Below are 17,808 nucleotides of genomic sequence, written 5' to 3' on the forward strand. Positions count from 1 at the left end.
TCCAAGATTCAAACCCATGGAGTCTAGTTCCAGAGCTGTGATGGAAACCATCTTTCAAAATTACATTCTTCCAGGAAGGATGGTATCTTCTAGATAAACTGGATATTGTTACCAGGAATAAAGCACTGAAGGCTGCTGGTTATTATTATTATTATTATTTTTTTAACTGAAATGAGTGTAGTTGCACTTAAAGTGACCTGGCTCTTGCCCACCACCATTCTTATCTCTTCTCTAATGTAGGAAAGACAGCAGCACAATCCAAGCCAAAGCCTTGGGAGCTGCTCATACCCCAGGCTCACCCTTGGTATGTGCACCTCCCCCACCAACCTCCATCACCACCATGGTCGCCACTATCAGATCATGACTAATGGATCCCTCTGGGCCAGGCATGTGGTAACACTTCACATTCGTTTCTGATATGTGTTGTAGCAGTAGAAAATCTTGAAGACCACCGAGCTACACCATTCCGGATGCATCCAGAAAAGCCCTTTCCCATACTTCTACTATCCATGACTCCACCACTGACCTTGGAAAGGGAAGAGGAATTTCAATAATGCTTACTGCTACCTGTCTCCTGTCAAGCATTGGACAAGCTAATATCCACATATAATCATACAGAATCCTCAATGCAACCTAAAACGCATGCGTGACAGTTATTTTAATATCAGTTTTACAATGAAAGAAACCGTAGCTCAGAATGGTTAAGTGTCTTTCCCGAAGATCACAGGGTTTCTAAATTATCACTGAAGGATTAGAACCAGACCTACAGTACTCATCTGAGCCACTCCTTTAGGACAGATTAGCCATTTCCTAATCTAGGTTCTTTTTTCCACTATAATATAAGCTTTCTTTTTTGTAGTCTGTACACCAGAAGGCAAGAGCTCTCCGAAAAGCACTAGTTTGGGAACCAGAAATCCCAAGTCCTACTCCTGTTTTCACAACTCCTAGGTTGTGTGACTTTGAGTAAGTTGTTTGCTCATTAAAATAACTTCTATACTCTATGATGTCCCTAGAAGTAGACAGTGGATGCCTTTTGCGACTCATATAATATCAATTCTAATCACAGGCTTTTTCTCTGCCCTTGGAAGAGAAGATTATGGCGAGGCACCCACTGCATGAGTGAGCTTGTTGACTAGACCATCAGACACGGGTGGTGAAGGAGAAGGTTGGCGGGAAGTGTGAGAAAGTCATCCACCTTGCAGCTGTCCCTGCCTGAACAGTACCGTGGGTAAACAAGAGTCCCTCTCTGGAGATCTCTGTTGGCACCTTGTCTTCATTCCTTTCAGAAAAAAAATTTCATATCCTTGTGAAGAATGTATTGCGTTCTACATGCAACTGCCAAAAACCCAACTGTAGGCAAAAATCCATCTGACAAAATCCCTTAACCGCTTTGATTCAGTTCTTAAAGGAGATTAGTTGTTGGAAGGTCACAGAGAAGCCATCCTACTGCACATGGTGGCTTGGGGTTTCAAAGCTTTCAGTACTGAGGGAATCTCCGTGCTTGATGTCCCTTCTCTCCATGCCGTTTAATCAATGAATCAACAAATAGTTACTGAGCAAGGCTTCCCTGGGGTCTGCAGGTCACCTCAGATGTGCCTCTCCAATTCAATAGCAAGAGAAAGAAAACAGATTTTTCTGACTCCTCTTAAACTTTCCATTTATAAAATCAGAGCTAGCATGAAAAGACCACGGGTCTCCTGTTCCTCTTTTTTCTCTTCCTTGAACCTTTATGGTTCACAGAGAAAAAGAAAATGCTATGTAGCGGAGATAATATATAAGAGCTAAAGGGAAGGAAGGAAGGAAGGAAGAAGGGGTAGAGAAAGAAGAAAGGGGGAAAAGACAGAAGGAGGAAAGAGAGAAGCAAGCCCTTAGGAAGGAAGGTGAAAGGTCAGTGACCATGTCGACGATCCTCCCAAGAAATGTCTCTTTAGTAGCTGATAACCTCCACATTTACTAGCCTGTTAAATATTACTGCTCTTTACTACATATCATTATCTACCACTACTTTTAAGCTTTTAGGATTAATTTAATTATCAGTTTCTTAAACCTACAAGTGTCCTTCTGCTCTCAACTCTAGCAACAGGATCACAGACAAAATGTACATGTCGCCTTAATACCCAAAGCATCAGAAATCCTAAATTTAAAAAATAATAATTTTCCTAAATTATTTGGAAATAAATGAAAAAAAAATACAGTAATAAGGGGCTACTTCTGGCTTTTAGTAAGGGCTCTATGAAACACTACACTATGATACAAATTGAATCACCATGTCCTACGTGATGACAAGTTACTGCCGCAGACAGTTGTCGAAAAAGACCAACTTAGGATCTGAATACTGTCTCTCTCTAGTTCAACACTGGTTGGCAGCAGGATACTTAACACTGGTTAAGTAGCAGGATTTTACTTAAGCACAACGTTCCTCAATTAACAAAAATAAGGAAACTGGCAAGAGTTTATTGGACACTTGCTATGTGCCAGGCATGGTATGAAATACTTTCTGTGCATTTTCTCCTTTAACCCTTTCCTTCACACACGGGTGTGCATTATTATCTTCAATCTAGAGATGAGGATGGGGCAGCTCAAAGATATGAAGAAACTTTGCCCCAAATCCTAAGCATTGTAAGGTCCAGAGCAAAGACTGCAATCCACGTCTGACTCCAGGATTTTGCTCCTTACTACCCGGTAGTCAACACTTTATTCCTACCCTTCAACTTGGAGAATCAAGGCCAGGAAAAGTGAAAACAAAGTTTTAATTATAATTTACCTAAAACCCTACTTGGAATTTCCACGTCTGCTTTGAAATTGCTCCCTTTTCCCTCAACATGAATTACTAGAGGATTTTCTTTCACTTATTCTTGATAAGCAAAGCTAGTATTAGAACAGTAAACCGTGAGGTCACAGCTAACCATGACCTTCTGAAGAATGTTTCAGTCCAAGCATGCAGTGCGTCACTCCAACGCCTTAAAAAGCTTGGTTTTTTTTAAAAAGCTTAAATATAAACACTATGTTAACACTTAGAGATTAAAAAGAAAAAAAACTAGTTCAATAGATAAAACTCTTTGGGGCATAAAGAGGGGCTGATGGCTCTTACATCCTACTGAGATTGTAAATTACAAGTCAATGCTTTTTCACGTGCTGATTAGGTCTGCAGAAGGCAAAGCAGTAACAGAAAAATCAACACCTGAAGCTCCATTACTCCGCATGCATCTACACATGTACAATTACACATCTATGCAGAAGCATCTGAATGTTAAAAGGAGGTAAAATATAAACACGGCATTCTCTTCTGTTCCACGATGATGCGATTATTTATACCATCTGCAGGTGGCCGGAGGTGTGGCTCAAGAGACCAGCTCAGGTCTGTGTCACCTTGAGACACAGCACACCTAGAGACAGCCCTTGACTTCAAATGCCTGTGGGTACCTGCGGGTCTCCGGCACAGAGACTGAGCCCTTTCATTCCTGTGCACCAGGCACCCACTAGGTCCACCCTCCAGATCTGGCTTCTAAGGGTCCCCTTTTTCCCCCCAACTTTTATGGCTAGAGGTTTTTTCCTTTCATTTCCTTTTAAATAAGCATAGCTGGTATCGGTACACCAAACAAAGCCTGAGGTTAACACTTCACACGGGTACAAGTTGTTACCATTTCTTGGTCAGAGGCAAATTTATGAATACAACAATTTTTACATACAGAAACCATCTCTACCAGCAAAAGGCAAAGGGGACTGTAAAACTTGGTCCTTGGAGAACTCAGCCAAGGTATGCCTGGGTGAGAACCCTGACGTGAAGAGCCAGCACCGCTCCCGGTATCTGCGTGTGTCATTACCATACTGCAGAAGTTGCTTCTAGAGCAAATAACAGTTTTCAGCGGGATCGAGGTTCCAAAATAATCCAGAGACGTGGGAAAGGAGAGAAAAGATAACTGTATTCCAGAAAAGCTAAGGAACAAAATGACCTATTCCTCTTCGGTCAAAGCTTGAGGACTTCTAGCCCACGTTAAGCATGACCTTCCATGAAGGAAGCCCTGAAAGACACAGATTTCCTTTTCATTTCTAAAATAAAGGTACTTACCGGTGAAAATCCATAAGTCACCACACTGTACACAGGATGACACTGGCCGCCCTTCTCCATGGAAGCAGAGAGTGGGACCTGCCAAGTTTGGGAAGACATCTACTTGGGTTGACTGGAAAGAGGTGTGCGGGGGTGGGGGGTGGCGGGGTAAAAAAGACAGACTTTCCCTTTAAAACTGAACAGAAGCAGATACCACATCACATGACCTTTTACCGTAATTTCTATTAAAATCATTTCATGTCTGGTTGCCTCTGCTCTCCTGGCTCATTTGTATTGTTTACAACAAGTCATTGCACTGGCAGCGAGTGGTGGCTGAATCCATGGTTACCCGTTTTTACATTCACTAGTTAAATGGCACGCAGCTCTGCTGTGGGTTTCAGGGAGCAAGCTCTTAAGAAACCACAATCCAGCTATCCATCAGACTAATCTGAGAGAAATTAATCTTATAAACGTAAGTATTGGCGCATATTAAAAATTGATAGGAAGGGGGCATGGGCTTTTACTGGTTGGAGTTACGAAAGTGGACAAGCTGAGACCTGACTTCGACTCTGAGAGCATTTGGTCTGTGGTCTACATCCAACAGCCATTCGTGTGGGACATCGAAAAATCTTTCAAGGGTAATATGACCACCCTTTAAAACAAACCCAGCACCCCTCAAAATTCCATGAGACTTTATCTTCTGCGAATGTTCTCAGGATCCAGAGAGTGCCTAAACACAGATTTCACCAGACTGCAATCCCAGCAAAGTAACTTAAACACATACATACAAGACAGTAAAACACCAGACAGACAGCCCTGGGTAGGATTCAATTAAGGCAAAACCTCAGTGGAATGCTCTTTACGAGTAAATTAAAACTGCAAACTAATATGTTTTACTGAGAGCGAGAACGGTACAAATTCATTCTATTGTCTGTGAATTGATGTGGTTAATTCTTTAAAAACAGTCCCCAAAGCAAACTTGTTTCTCAAGATGGACATGACCAACAATTATAATTGCTAATAAAAATTTAGAAGTTTTATAGTTTAATGCCCGCAATAATTGTCCCACAAGTCACATCTAAATGCTAAATGAGAACAGCAAATAGTTAAAGCTAACATATTACAACCCCATCTACTGCAAAGTCACTGTATCAGAAGCTAGAATTGATTTGTTTCCTCAGAACGAATTGAAAATGAATGTAACAGAACGTCGGAAAAATCCCTCCTGCACTGCTAATCGGATATTGTATAATGGTTGATTGCAGCTTTGCCCCGTGCTATTGCTGCCTAAATCATACATACTTACACGTTCTGGGTTCTTCCAAGAGTTTGGTGCAGTTTCAAGGACAAATGTCTTAAGGAAGCCTCTCTACTGTGCGGCAGGGAGCCTAGCTCGGATCTGATGACAAGAGCACGGTGCTAAATCTGACAACAGAGAAGGAAACTTCCTGCGTGAAGAAGAGATCTTGGAAAGTCTCAGGGTTAAAAAGGCTGCTTTAACTGTGCCGGTTGATCTGCTCCCCGGTTGTGTATACACAGTAGCAGCTGATCTGTGTTTGCAGCCCTGCAGAAAGGAACCTTTACTGAAAACCAATGGCATCACATTTCAGCGGAGCTGGTGCCAAGGGCTGGAGAGCAGAGCAACCTTTGACAACTTCACACAATTCAACCCAGCCGACTTACCACAGGTCGGGGACGGCCGTGGAACGTGTCCCCCCACTGGGGTTCATCTCGGGCATGTTAGCGCAGTTCCCGGGAAACCAAACACTGTTACCAACTGGTCTCCGGCAACGGTGCAAGGTATCGTCTGCACTTATCTTAAATACGGTCTCTGGTCTCTGCTCTCCTCATCTACCACGCACTGTGTTGTCACAGAATTTTTTTTAATGCATCCCAAGTTTAAATTTTTTTTTTTCCCATCTGTGTCTTATGTAAACCTGCAAAGCCACAGTGTGTTCCTCCTCTTGAGAAGTTAACACTCTCCTGATGTTCCTTCCCAATAAACAGAGGGGGGCAAAAATAGAGGAGAGCGTGGTGTGGTAACTCACGCTGTGTCCTGCTTCCCAGCCCAGAGTCTGGAGCTTTAAAGTCACTGTTTCGTTGGAGGCCATTTTATTATTGTTCGTTACAAACCGGGCATGACGGCAAAACGTCACGTAGGAGAAGCCGCCGGTATGGAGAGGCCGTGAGGATACGGACAGGACGCTAGCAGTGAAGAACTCGGGGTACGCCCCTCAGTCGTGGAGTCACCTTCCTCACCTCCCCCAAAGATGGAAAAGAATGGAAGTGCTAGCCTTGGCTAACTCCGAGAAGGACAGTGAGAGAGTGTCAGAGACGGAAAGCGTGAGAACAAGAGAGTGAGAGAGGGAGACTGGTCAGTGTAACCAACTCAATCCAAGCCACTGGTGAACGACTTTGTGTGTGTTCCTCGTGGCCCTTCTTCTCCTTCTGTCCCCGTGACAAGTCTAGGTTATGGGACACTAGATGCTCTTTTCTCACTGTTGTGCATTTCACTTCCAAGGGCAGAAATCAGACCTGACAGTTGAACAAAAGGCCATGTTCACAGTGTCAGACAGCACAGAGAAGTGTTCTCCTACTTATCTGAAAGCCAGTCGAGGAGCTGCCTGTGCAACGGGCACAGTATTACCCAAGGCCTTGGCTTTTCATGTTGGCCACGCTGTTGCCCCAAAATCCTAATTCCCTTACATTGGAGAGCCACGTGATGTAATGAGAAGAATCTGGGCCCTGCTACCACGTAGATGTAGCTCCTCACCCTGACCCTGGTACTTCCTACTTGCAGGAGGGTGGGAGCTGCTTGAAATCTCGGAATGTCTGTTTCCTCATCTAGGAAATGGTGACAACGGATCTACAGCACTAGATGACTGTGAAGATGGAAAAGGTAACATATGTCAAGGGCTTGCCACAGTACGCGGCATGCAAGCACACACACACATTTCCTGAGCCTCCTCTGGCAGATCGGCACAGTGCCAGACACGGCGGGCAGGGGGGTGGGGGGCACAAAGTCAACTGAGACACGGGCCCCCACGCTCGAGCGCGGTTGGCGCTCTCTTTCTGCCATCCTTCCTGTAGTTTCTCTCATCTCTATCATAAAGCATAAACACACTTTCAAATACTCTTCTCGTTTGAGCCTCCTAAGAGTCTTGTGAGACAGATAAAACTGTACCCAGTTTGCAAATGGCAAAACCGAAGCTTAAAGCAGCAAGGGCTACACGCCTAGTAAATGACACACTGAACGCCAACCCAAGCTCCGACTCCGTTTTATACGTTTCACAGTGTATAGATATGAATTTGCCAAAAATAATTCATTTTTTGCATAATTCTGCATTATACTGCCATCCTTATTGTACTATTTCATGTATATATATATATACTGTACTTCCCTAAAGATCGACTTAGAGTAGAGTGACTGTATCTTAAAATTACTTTGTATTCTCTGACAGATCTAGCGTGATAGGTGAGCATACTCTGCATTTAAATTTTTCCTATATTTAAAAGAAACTCAAGCTGAGTCCATTTTGCAATCTACTGTCAATGTCACAGAAAAATAGAACTCCCCATCAGATAAAGATTTGGAAGCAATTTGTGGCCTTCTGGTACTCATGCTATCTGTGTCTTCAATTATTTCCAAATAATTATATACCTGTCAAAGTTTTTAATGATACATGATTAAACCTCCCAAAGATTGTTTTCTTTGTTTCCTCTTCAGCATATATTCTCTACTTCGAGGGCCTAATGAACGTTGATAAGAGCGATTAAATATTTACTTTTAAATTCAAACTTGATCCTATGACATCCTGATTTCTAGGTTCCCTTCAGTTTCCAGGTTAACAGATCACAAACTGTAGAACTGCATTGACCATTACCTTGTGAATCAGAGCAGAGCACCGGGCCAAGCTCAGGTACAATCTCAGCACATTTTTGGATCTGCCTTGTTTTTTTTTTTTTTCCAAATGTAGTATCTATAAAACAACCCAAATTTATTGATCTACTGCTTCATTTTGTTCTTGAAGATGTAGACCACTCCTGATGGAGGAACTGGCTCAATATTTATCACTGAATCATACATAAAAATAAAAATATTCTTCAAGATGGGATCAGGGGAGGAGGGGCCTGCGTGACTCAGTGGGTTAAGCCTCTGCCTTGCGTTCAGGTCATGATCCCAGGGTCCTGGGACTGAGCTCTGTATCAGGCTCTCTGCTTGGCGGGGAGCCTGCTTCCCCCCCTCTCTCTGCCTGCCTCTCTGCCTGCTTGTGATCTATCTCTTTGTCAAATAAATAAATAAATCTTGAAAAAAAAATGGGATCAGGAGGGAGACAAACCATAAGAGACTCTTAACCTCACAAAACAAACTGAGGGTTGCTGGAGGAGGGGGGAGTGATTAGGTTATGGACATTGGGGAAGGTATATGCTATGGTGAGTGCTATGAAGTGTGTAAACCTGGTGATTCACAGACCTGTACCCCTGGGGCTAATAATACATTATATGTTAATAAAAAATTAAAAAAAAATTCTTGAAAGAGATCTGTAGAGTATCTAGAGCTTGCAGTTCAACTCATGTATTACATTAATTAGTTCTGTTGCATCCTGGAAATCTTTTTTTTTTTTTAAACTGGAATTTGTATCATTATTTTTAAGCACATACTGCCAAACAATGATTGCTTCCGCCTTAACAAAAATCCAGGAAATTTAGATTAATATCAATGTCATGGCAAAAGTACAAATCACAGGCAGTGTTTGAGACAAGCAAAACCATTTCTGAATAATACACTGTTTTTGGTTTCCAAAACCATTCAATTTTTTAAAAATTTTTATCCATATTTTTAAAGTCATTCAATTTCTTTTACACAAGCTGTGGCCATCTGCAAGGGAATATAAACACTCTCCTTAGGTACTGACATTGTGTAAGTTAAGATTATCATGCTTGCTACAGTCAAATGTCCAATAGCATACTACTTCCTGCTTTCTCCCTAAATAGAGTAATATGGAAAATACCTACCACAGTTCTTGGACCACAGAATAAAAAATATGCCTATGAAAGACCACTCTGGAGCCAAACAAATTGGCCTGGGACTCTGTCAAACCTGGGTTGACCCAATGACTTTTTCTCACCACATAAAACTAAATATAGTTCTCAAGGGCTTTATATGCAGGAGTCTCACTCAACCCTCACAGCCAACTTGGAAGTAGATGCTCCTATTATTTACATCTTTACAGATAAGACAAATTCGGAGAATTTAATAGTGTCACAAGATCATACAGGCCATAAGTGACCCAGCAAAATGTTAAAATGGATGCCCTCACTCTGATTTGTAAGCTTTTCCACATAACACACTGTAACATACTTTCCCTTGAGGAAGGATGTGCACACTTTAGTTTCCACCTTTTTCCTTTTGATTTCTCATCCAACCATCAATTAACTGCAGACCAGGCTGTCTGAGACATACACACACACACGCACGCACCACCTCTCTCCTCTACCTTCACGTGCCTTCCATCTTTGTGTCTCTCACGTCTGGGCCAATTACTTCAGAGAATAATTTTTCTCTCCATTTTTATTCACTCTCCTGCTTTTCAGTGCATTTGGGTGTCAAAAAACAAATCTTATCACAGGTGATAAACTTGGAAGTAGTGCTAATGTTACACTATTCCAAGGGAAAGGAAAGCCATATACTTTGCAACCAGCCTCTAAAAATCCTGAAAGTTTCTTAAAAATCCCTTTCACACACTCTACAATGGTTTCCATCTATCTTTTTAACTCCCAGTTATATGTGCATTTCTCTTAAACATCAACCCTCCAGAGTCTAGATAAGTGATAAACTATCATTCAGTTTTATTGCCTTTATGTTATGTTTATCACTTGTATCATAATAGAACTCTTTTTCATATTTTTTCATCACTGATATACAGTATTTCACTCCAATAAGTTAACATAGGCTTTTACAGTCTATTCTAGTGAAAGGAGTCAGTATTTAAGATTGTTTTATGTAGGGGAAAAAAGTGTGTTTTGAATAGCTCATAATTGATCTACAAATGAAAAGTTTTTATGTAAATCTGACTGTCTAAATTTCATGAGGCTTTCATTTCAAACCACTAAACCTGAGCTCATTTCTTACTCTACCTCCTAATATTTCTGGTCATGGCCAAAGGCCAGACTTCAGTAAATAATTAGTTGATAGAATGGAAATCAACAGCAGTATAATTAATTGGTTGATTCATTACTAATCAATCATTTAATGCAGAGTCACAGAGGTGAAGTAAGTTGGAAACCATCAAGTCAAATGCCCTCATTTATAAATGAAGAAACAAAGGTTCCCTGTTCTCAGATACAGAAGACAACCCGAACATACTATAAACTATGCTTACAGCCATTTCAACTCATCCTTAGCTAAAGATCGATGTTCAGCCATAGACACATTAGCCCAAAAGAGCAAATTTCTAGCTCTGGAGGTGATTGAGCCAAAGGATCATCAGGTATTATGTCCCATTTCTGCAACCTTTGGAAAATAAATGTTCCTACTAAATAGAAAATGAATTTCTAATAACTGAATTAAACTGTTCATCTAAATAGCCAACTTTGGATTTCTCTCCACACATAATAACTTGGAAAAATATATAGCCTGTGTTTACTATAGCACAATAGCCACAGTCTCTAAGAAGAGCTATAACTCGCTAACAATTTTCCTGATTTATGTTTGAAAACATACAGGGCATGAAATGACTTCTGCAACCTTACATTTTCCTCAAGAACACTGGTAGACAGAAGATATATTCCAAAAATCATGTTGGGTTGCTTGTTAAAGCTCCATTTTTAATAGAAATGTGTGATAAGTAATTATGCATGTCCCACCAAAAAAAAAAAAAAGTCATTAGATTTTCCCCCCAATTATGAGAAGAAAGAAGAGAAAAGGAAGGGAGAGCAGGAGGAAAAGAGAAAGGGAAAGATGGAAGCAGGGAAGAAATTCTGATAAAAGAATCTATTTTCTTATAATGTTTATATATTGTAAAAACTGATTGCCTTCTTGAGTAAGAAAGTGCCATAAATATTCTTGCAAGGAGTAGCTTGGGGATAATGTATGGTTATCTACTGTAACTCGGTACACACATGTTAGTTATACTTGTTCTTAGTATTTAACATATATGGAAATCTGCTTCACAATCTATAATTGTGCTAATAAAAACAGGTATTTGTGAATATAAATTATATTGGTCATAAAATCAGCCTTATTAACCTAATATATCTTAGAGCAAGAATGAATTTAAATGGGCCACTCTGGTAACACAGATATCCGGAAACACTGTTTATTCTACTGTAGAAGTATCTATCAGAATAACACAAAAGTTTCGCTATGCTTCACATAACGTTAACATCTTGAATCTGAATCTTCAAAACAGTAAAAAATGAAAATGTGAGGCATGCATATTTGCCAAGTTCAAATAATGTGTTTGTATAAGGGAAGTAAAATAAGCCCATTCATTAATTAGCACCTTTCCTAGAGTCCCATCCAGGTTATTTATTTTAGCAGGTGGGCCATCGGAAACAGCCATCAGGTCCCTAAGTCAATAAAATACCTTCCGAATCTCCAGTGTTTTGCATTTTATCACAGAGATTCCAAAGACATTCAACCTCCTTTAAGGTAACTCTGATCCTTTCCCTGTTTAATGAATAAAGTATCCATTATAAAAGAAACATAAACAAAGGCCTGATTTTAAAACTATGGATGATGCTTCTTCACAACTACAGGTAATATATCGTGCATAATGGTATAAATGCACTATAAAATGGGGGGTACCCCTCGGTGAGTGTAAGGGAGGTGGGCTTTATAACCAATGCAAAGGAGGGGGTAGCCTAGGGAGGTGGGGGCTTTTCCCCACTAGAAATCATCAAGATTAAGGAAATGAATGGTACCTATTCTTCAAGAAAAAGAAACCTGCCCTAGCTATGGTGCTAAAGACACACAGAGACTTAACATTATCACACTGTGTATTTCAGGAATGTATTTCAAGGTGTGCAAAGATTTCTCCAGTTACTTGAATCTGAACATCCAAGACCATCAGATTATGTGTCTATGTTCTACATCAAAGGCCTGTACACATCCTGCAATCATCTCTTAAAAGAAGGCTCCACAGGCCCAGGCCACCATCAATGATTCCAACATCAGGTACTATTAGAAATGAGGCTCAAAAGAGTCAAAGGAAGATCATCCCCCGAGAAAGGTCCTTAAACTTCTCCTAGCATGACGGCATGACAAGCACATAGAACTTAATCATAATTTCCGGCATGGGTTCTAAAGGCCCAACTTACTCTACTGGGATGGCCATGTTAACCTAAAAACCGAATTGCAAAGCTGAGTTATCTCAGGTTTTAAAAGACCAACCACAAAGAGACAAGACAAAATGTCTTTGTTTGCACCAAGGCTGAGGACATGATTTTTTTTTTTTTTTTTTTTTTTTTTTTTTTTTACTTTATAAATGATTTTGATATTTTAAAGGACTTTTTTTTTTTTTTTTTAAAAACCATGCTAATGTAAGACCTAGTAATTATTACTTCAAAACGACAGAAGCTATTGTTCATGGAGAAATTTTCAGTTGGTTTTCTCATACCCGTGGTTCAATTGAAAGATTTACCAACTGCTCCCTGGAGAAAACAGCAGATCTGCATTTAAATGGAGATATAGTATTTCCAAATGCACAGTACCTAGAAGGCAGATACTGTCAAGGTTTCTTAGTGAGAATAACTCAAATTGTATTAGGTACATCTCAATGCTGTAGTCATCTCCATTCTCATAGCGCTCAGTTTCCATCCCATTCTTTCTCCTCGGTGCATTCTTCATAACATTTGTCCCAAGGAGTTAAAATTAAACCTTGCTCCACTGCAAAACCCCCACACGAACAACCAGCGATTACTACTGTACATATCATTTCTGATGTGTACAGAAAAAAGACCACAGAAGATAGGTTGGCCAGAAATGTTAAATAATTGAAAAGTATAATGACTTAATAGAGTAGTAAGCTTCGTTTACAATGCAGCCAATTTAAAGCCATAAAAATAGTGTGTAAAAATTTTATCTTGTGGTTGACCATTACATATCCTATCTATTATTCAAAAGTATCTCAACACTGTTTTTCTTCATTAATGTGGCTTTTGGCATTTCCCTCAAAATCTTTTTGGTCCTGCAGTTTTCCAACAATTTTGAAACAAACACAAAATTCCTGCATAAAGTCACCTCACCAGGATCACGAGCTCTTCCATATCTAATTGAAATTAATTGTATAGGTCAATCCGTAAGGCATTCTCTAAGTTCCTTGAAGATGATTTGTTTGGCATTTAAGGCAGTCAAGCCCGCAAGACATTTCAAGAAAGAAACAAGACTACAGCTACTTGTATCGACACATCTGTAAACAAAAGGAGAACCTCATAAATAACCCCTTTCCTGGGACACATAATGCAGGGTTTGTCTATATTAGACAACGTCACGGGGCATCAGGAAAGTTTTGCCTTGAGTGTTTGACTAAGGTGTGCATAGCATGTCTGTGAAGGAGAAAAAAGAGATATTTGGGATCCATTTCAAACATAAGCCCTTTGGGGCACCTGGGTGGCTCAGTGGGTTAAAGCCTCTGCCTTTGGCTCAGGTCATGATCCCAGGGTCCTGGGATGGAGCCCCTCATTGGGCTCTCTGCTCAGCGGGGAACCAGCTTCCTCTTCTGTCTCTCTGCCTGCCTCTCTGCCTACTTGTGATCTCTGTCTGCCAAATAAATAAATAAAATCTTTAAAAAAAAAAAATTAAGCCCATTAACACTGGCAGGCTCTTGCTAAAATTCTAGCTGCATCCCAAATGTCTCTAGTTGGGTTTGTCTCTAACCAAACAAGGTGACTGAGAACAGCCCCAGAAATTCTCTGCGACACTTTCCCCATCCTTCCGTGGTCTGCCTAGCTAGTCATACCTTGTCTTGCTGCCCCGCCATTCTCATGCTGATTCAAGTTCAGAACTCAAAATGAAAGATGAAATATCTTGAAGATCACTTAATATTGAAATACCGTTGCAGTAATAAGCAGTGCTCAGTTGGAGATGGGAGCATGGTACTCTCCCGGTAACCTTTTAATTTCTGGAAAAATGGTACAGAATAAATTGAGTGGCACACACATGGAAACCTAATCGATTGATCTGCTCTATTTTGTTAAAGCACCACCTATCAGAAACTGTCTTTGCTCCCTGTCGCAATCCCTGTTCAAGAAGACCAGCGGATTTAGTCACACCATGCACAAAGATTTAAATGCCATTTTGATTTACTGAAGAAAGTAAATCATCTTTCCTCTGTGTTCACCGCCTCAGTCAACGGACAGTCCTAGGTGCCATCTGACACTGTTCTCAATACACACTCCTCTCTGTCATGGGAGTTGACAGAGTTACAAGAATTGTTTTAGTAAAAACAACAGTCATGCATAACACGCAAGTACACTGGGTCATCTGGGCCTGTGTCACGATATACTTGAATCTTTTCGTATCTGAAGGGGAAAAAAGTGCCATCAGTGTCACTTGATTTCCATCCACATTTTCAGGCACCTCATTTCTTTCGGCTATGCCTTGGCTCAGATTTGAGAACTGTTTAAATTTCCCTCTCTTTCCCACAATGATAGGACCGTCTCTTAGGTTGGCTACCTCATTCTGATAACATCAAATCCACTGGACAGGGGAAACAAAAAAAACAAAAACAAAAGCAAAAAAAACCCCACCAACAACACAAAAAGCATCCTGACACTCTCCCCCAATCCCACTCCCTGCCTTCTCCTTGAGGACACTTCTTCCTCCTTTCTCTTGCCTGCTGCTTCTGAATTTGGGCATTTTCCAAACACACTCCCCTATTTGGGCTTCGGGCAGCGTGAGAAACAAAGAAGAGTTTCTCTTCAAAACTAGACCAAGTCATTCAGCTGCTCTGAAACACTTCAAAACATCCGCAGTTCTCTTGATCCTGCCTTAAAGTCTTAAGCAGGAGTGTTTTGAAAGTAGTAGGAGGTCATATGTGCACCTAACAGCTTCTCTTAACTCACATGCTGGGCATTTTTCTTTTTCTTCTTCTTCTTCTTCTTTTTTTTTTTTTTTTAAGAGAGAGAGAGAAGGAGAAGGTGCAATTTTCAACATTGCCCTCTGGTTTACGTTAGCAAAATCATTTGCTTTCCGTGTGTGTCTGTGCCCCCATCCCAGGGCCAGTGGGTCTGGTACTACCACACAAACACAGCAAACGTGCCTCCTCAGCTCCAGAAGACCCATGTGGCAATTCACACCATGACCGAAGCAAGCACAATAAATAAACACATACATAATCACTGCACAGCACTGAGGCAAGAGGGGGGTTTCTCCAGGCCCTTCCGGACTCTTCCAGAATTGCTCATTAAGATTCTGAAAGGGGGAGGGGCTGCAGCTCGGAAAAGGTTGCCAGAAGGGAAGAGAAGGGGAGGAGGGGGGATTTGCCCTCAGTGTCTTTCTCTCTCTGAGAATCTCCCGTCACCCAACATGGAGTTGGGGGGGGGGGGTTCCTATCCTGCAGCCTTTTCTGACATACTTGAGGGGAAGGAGGGGGTGGGTGGTTTGAAATACTTAAATGACGGTCGGGTGACCTCCGTGCAACTTCAGAGACTCCCTCCCTCTGGAAGGTGAACGGGTTGGGGAGCCGGGAGGGAATGAGGCGTAGAGGACAGGAGGAGACACCTAGGACTACGGCAGCAGCAATCACCAGAAGGATTTCCAGCCCACGACAGCAGTCTCCAACTCCTGACACCGCCCTCTCCCCCCAACGACCCCTTCCCCAGAGCCCCTCGCCCCCCGCAGACCCCGGAGGACTCACCCCGACCCCTCCCAGTCCAGTGCCCTAACTCTGCCCTCACTCTTTGCCACTTTACCAAGCCCTGAAGTCTATCCAGGGAGGGGGATGGGAGAGGTGTTTAAAGAACGAATCTCATTGCAATCAGAATTTATCCGTGTCTCCAGCACACACGCCGACAGTTTTGCAGTCATGGTAAGGCAAGTCGACAAGAGGTGGAGGGTACTTATGGTTGTGTTATTGAGGGAGGGGTTGCTTTTCTTTTTTTTTTTTTTTCTTTCTTTTTTTTTTTTTTTTTCCAAGAGACTCTAAACAAGTGAAGGGGGGAAGGGGGTAGCGATAGAGATTTCAACCAGGACTGCAAATCAAGAACGCCCCAGATGCAAATGTCTGTCTCCAGATGTTGATGATAAGGATTTGGACCAGTTACCTTGGCAGGGTCAAAACTGCAGCAGGTTAATCAGGTGAGTCGTCGGGGATTTTAAAGAAGCCGAAGCCGGTTTCTTTGGCTATGAAAGTCTACAAAACCCCCATGCAGGAACATTGCACATCTTACACACGCCTCCTTTAACTGGGCTCCCGCGACCTCGGCAGGCGAGGGGGTGCTGGCCGGCCCGCCGGTGGCAAGGGCACGGCCACCGGCTCTGCCCCCGCGGGCGCGGGGCCGGCCTGGCCCCCGGGGTCCGCGTCCCGAGCGGCTGTGCACTCACCGAGCCGGGCTGCGAGGGGCAGAGGGGCGCCCGCGGCTAGCCGGAGCGCCGAGGCGCCTCCCTTTTCTCTTGGTAGCGTCGGTCCGCACTCCCTGTGACCCAGGACGTCATGATGCCTGTCTGTTTTCTCAATGATAACTTGGCAGAAGAAGAGAGAGGCTGCCAGGTTCTCCTCGGGTGGTTACGTGGTATGTGCACGTTTCTGTTTGCATGCGTTTCTCTCGCTCCCTTTTTAAAAATAAATATCTGTGTTTGGAAAAAAAAAAAATCCCCGGCACTGTCAGGATTTGATTGCATTATTGCGTTTGCATAATTGACGCCTCCGGGTGTGTATCTGTGTGTGGATGTGCGTGTGGGGCTTTTTTTCCCCTTTAAATCCTGCCGCTCCCGCCGCCGCCGCAGCAGCCGCTGCAAAGGGGAAGCAAGCATGCGTTCATCTTTTGTCTTTCATTTTACCTTCAGGGTGACATTCAGTGCCAACTGCTCCCTTTTGACCGTCGCCAATCCCCGCCTGGGCAAAATAAATTTTAAAAACGTGGGGGGGAGGGGAGGGACCGGCCCCCGCAGCCCCAGCGCCGGGGTGGCGACTCCCTCCGTTAGCGGACCCCAGACCTACCCCGACCCACCTCCCGCCCCTGAAAAACCCTTTTCCCTTCTACCCACCGGGCCCAGGCAGAGAAGCGGCACCAAGACAGCGAGGAGCATCCACCCCGGGCCAGACACTCATGTTCGCGGCTCCTACTTGCTGACTTGCATCTCGGATGCCTTCTCTGTGTGTAGGCCTCTCACAACTGGAGCTATTTTTGTCTCCCAGAGATGTTCTTTAAAGCCTTTTAAAAATGGGAAGGGGGCAGGGAAGAAAACCGGAGGGGGTGGGGGAGGAGGGAGAGAAATAAAAGCCCGAGCCCCCTAGGTGAAGGGCTCTCCAGACACATCAGGAAATTTGGGGGGCTCCTGGCGCCCGACCCACCAGGGGAGTTTGCAAGGGCAGAAGGGAGAACTAGCTCTTTATCTGAATTCCTCTACAACAGCAGGAAAACTTTTCCTTCGTACAAAGCTAGTATTGCTGGCTAGTCCCTGCATTTGTCATTTTTATAATTATGGTCTCTCGCATCCGCACGAAAGGTCTCAACCATAACTCCTGATATTTATTTTTGCAAACATGAGAATGTATTTGACACGGTGTGGCCCCATGACAGGTAAAGCAGAGATC

The 17,808-nt window shown here is 42.7% G+C and overlaps 1 protein-coding gene across 10 annotated transcripts in view; it reads right to left on the reverse strand.

Annotated features, from left to right (window-relative positions):
* Positions 1 to 17,808, reverse strand: part of ESRRG (estrogen related receptor gamma) — a 621,316-nt gene that overhangs the window by 558,813 nt on the left and 44,695 nt on the right. For 2 of the 10 annotated variants that reach the window (XM_082703833.1, XM_082703837.1), the window contains exon 1: positions 5,355 to 6,306. The exons of 2 other annotated variants lie outside the window; for them this stretch is intronic. The gene's annotated coding sequence lies outside the window, so the exon portion shown is untranslated. Of the gene's footprint in view, positions 1 to 4,069; positions 4,088 to 5,354; positions 6,307 to 16,315; positions 16,404 to 16,595; positions 16,684 to 17,258; positions 17,426 to 17,808 lie in introns of those variants that run through there. 6 more of the 10 variants (XM_082703828.1, XM_082703839.1, XM_082703832.1 and 3 more) reach the window with 6 other exon arrangements.

The sequence above is a fragment of the Mustela nivalis genome, assembly GCF_964662115.1.
Source record: "Mustela nivalis genome assembly, chromosome: 16".
In the NCBI taxonomy this organism is placed as follows: Eukaryota; Metazoa; Chordata; class Mammalia; order Carnivora; family Mustelidae; genus Mustela; species Mustela nivalis.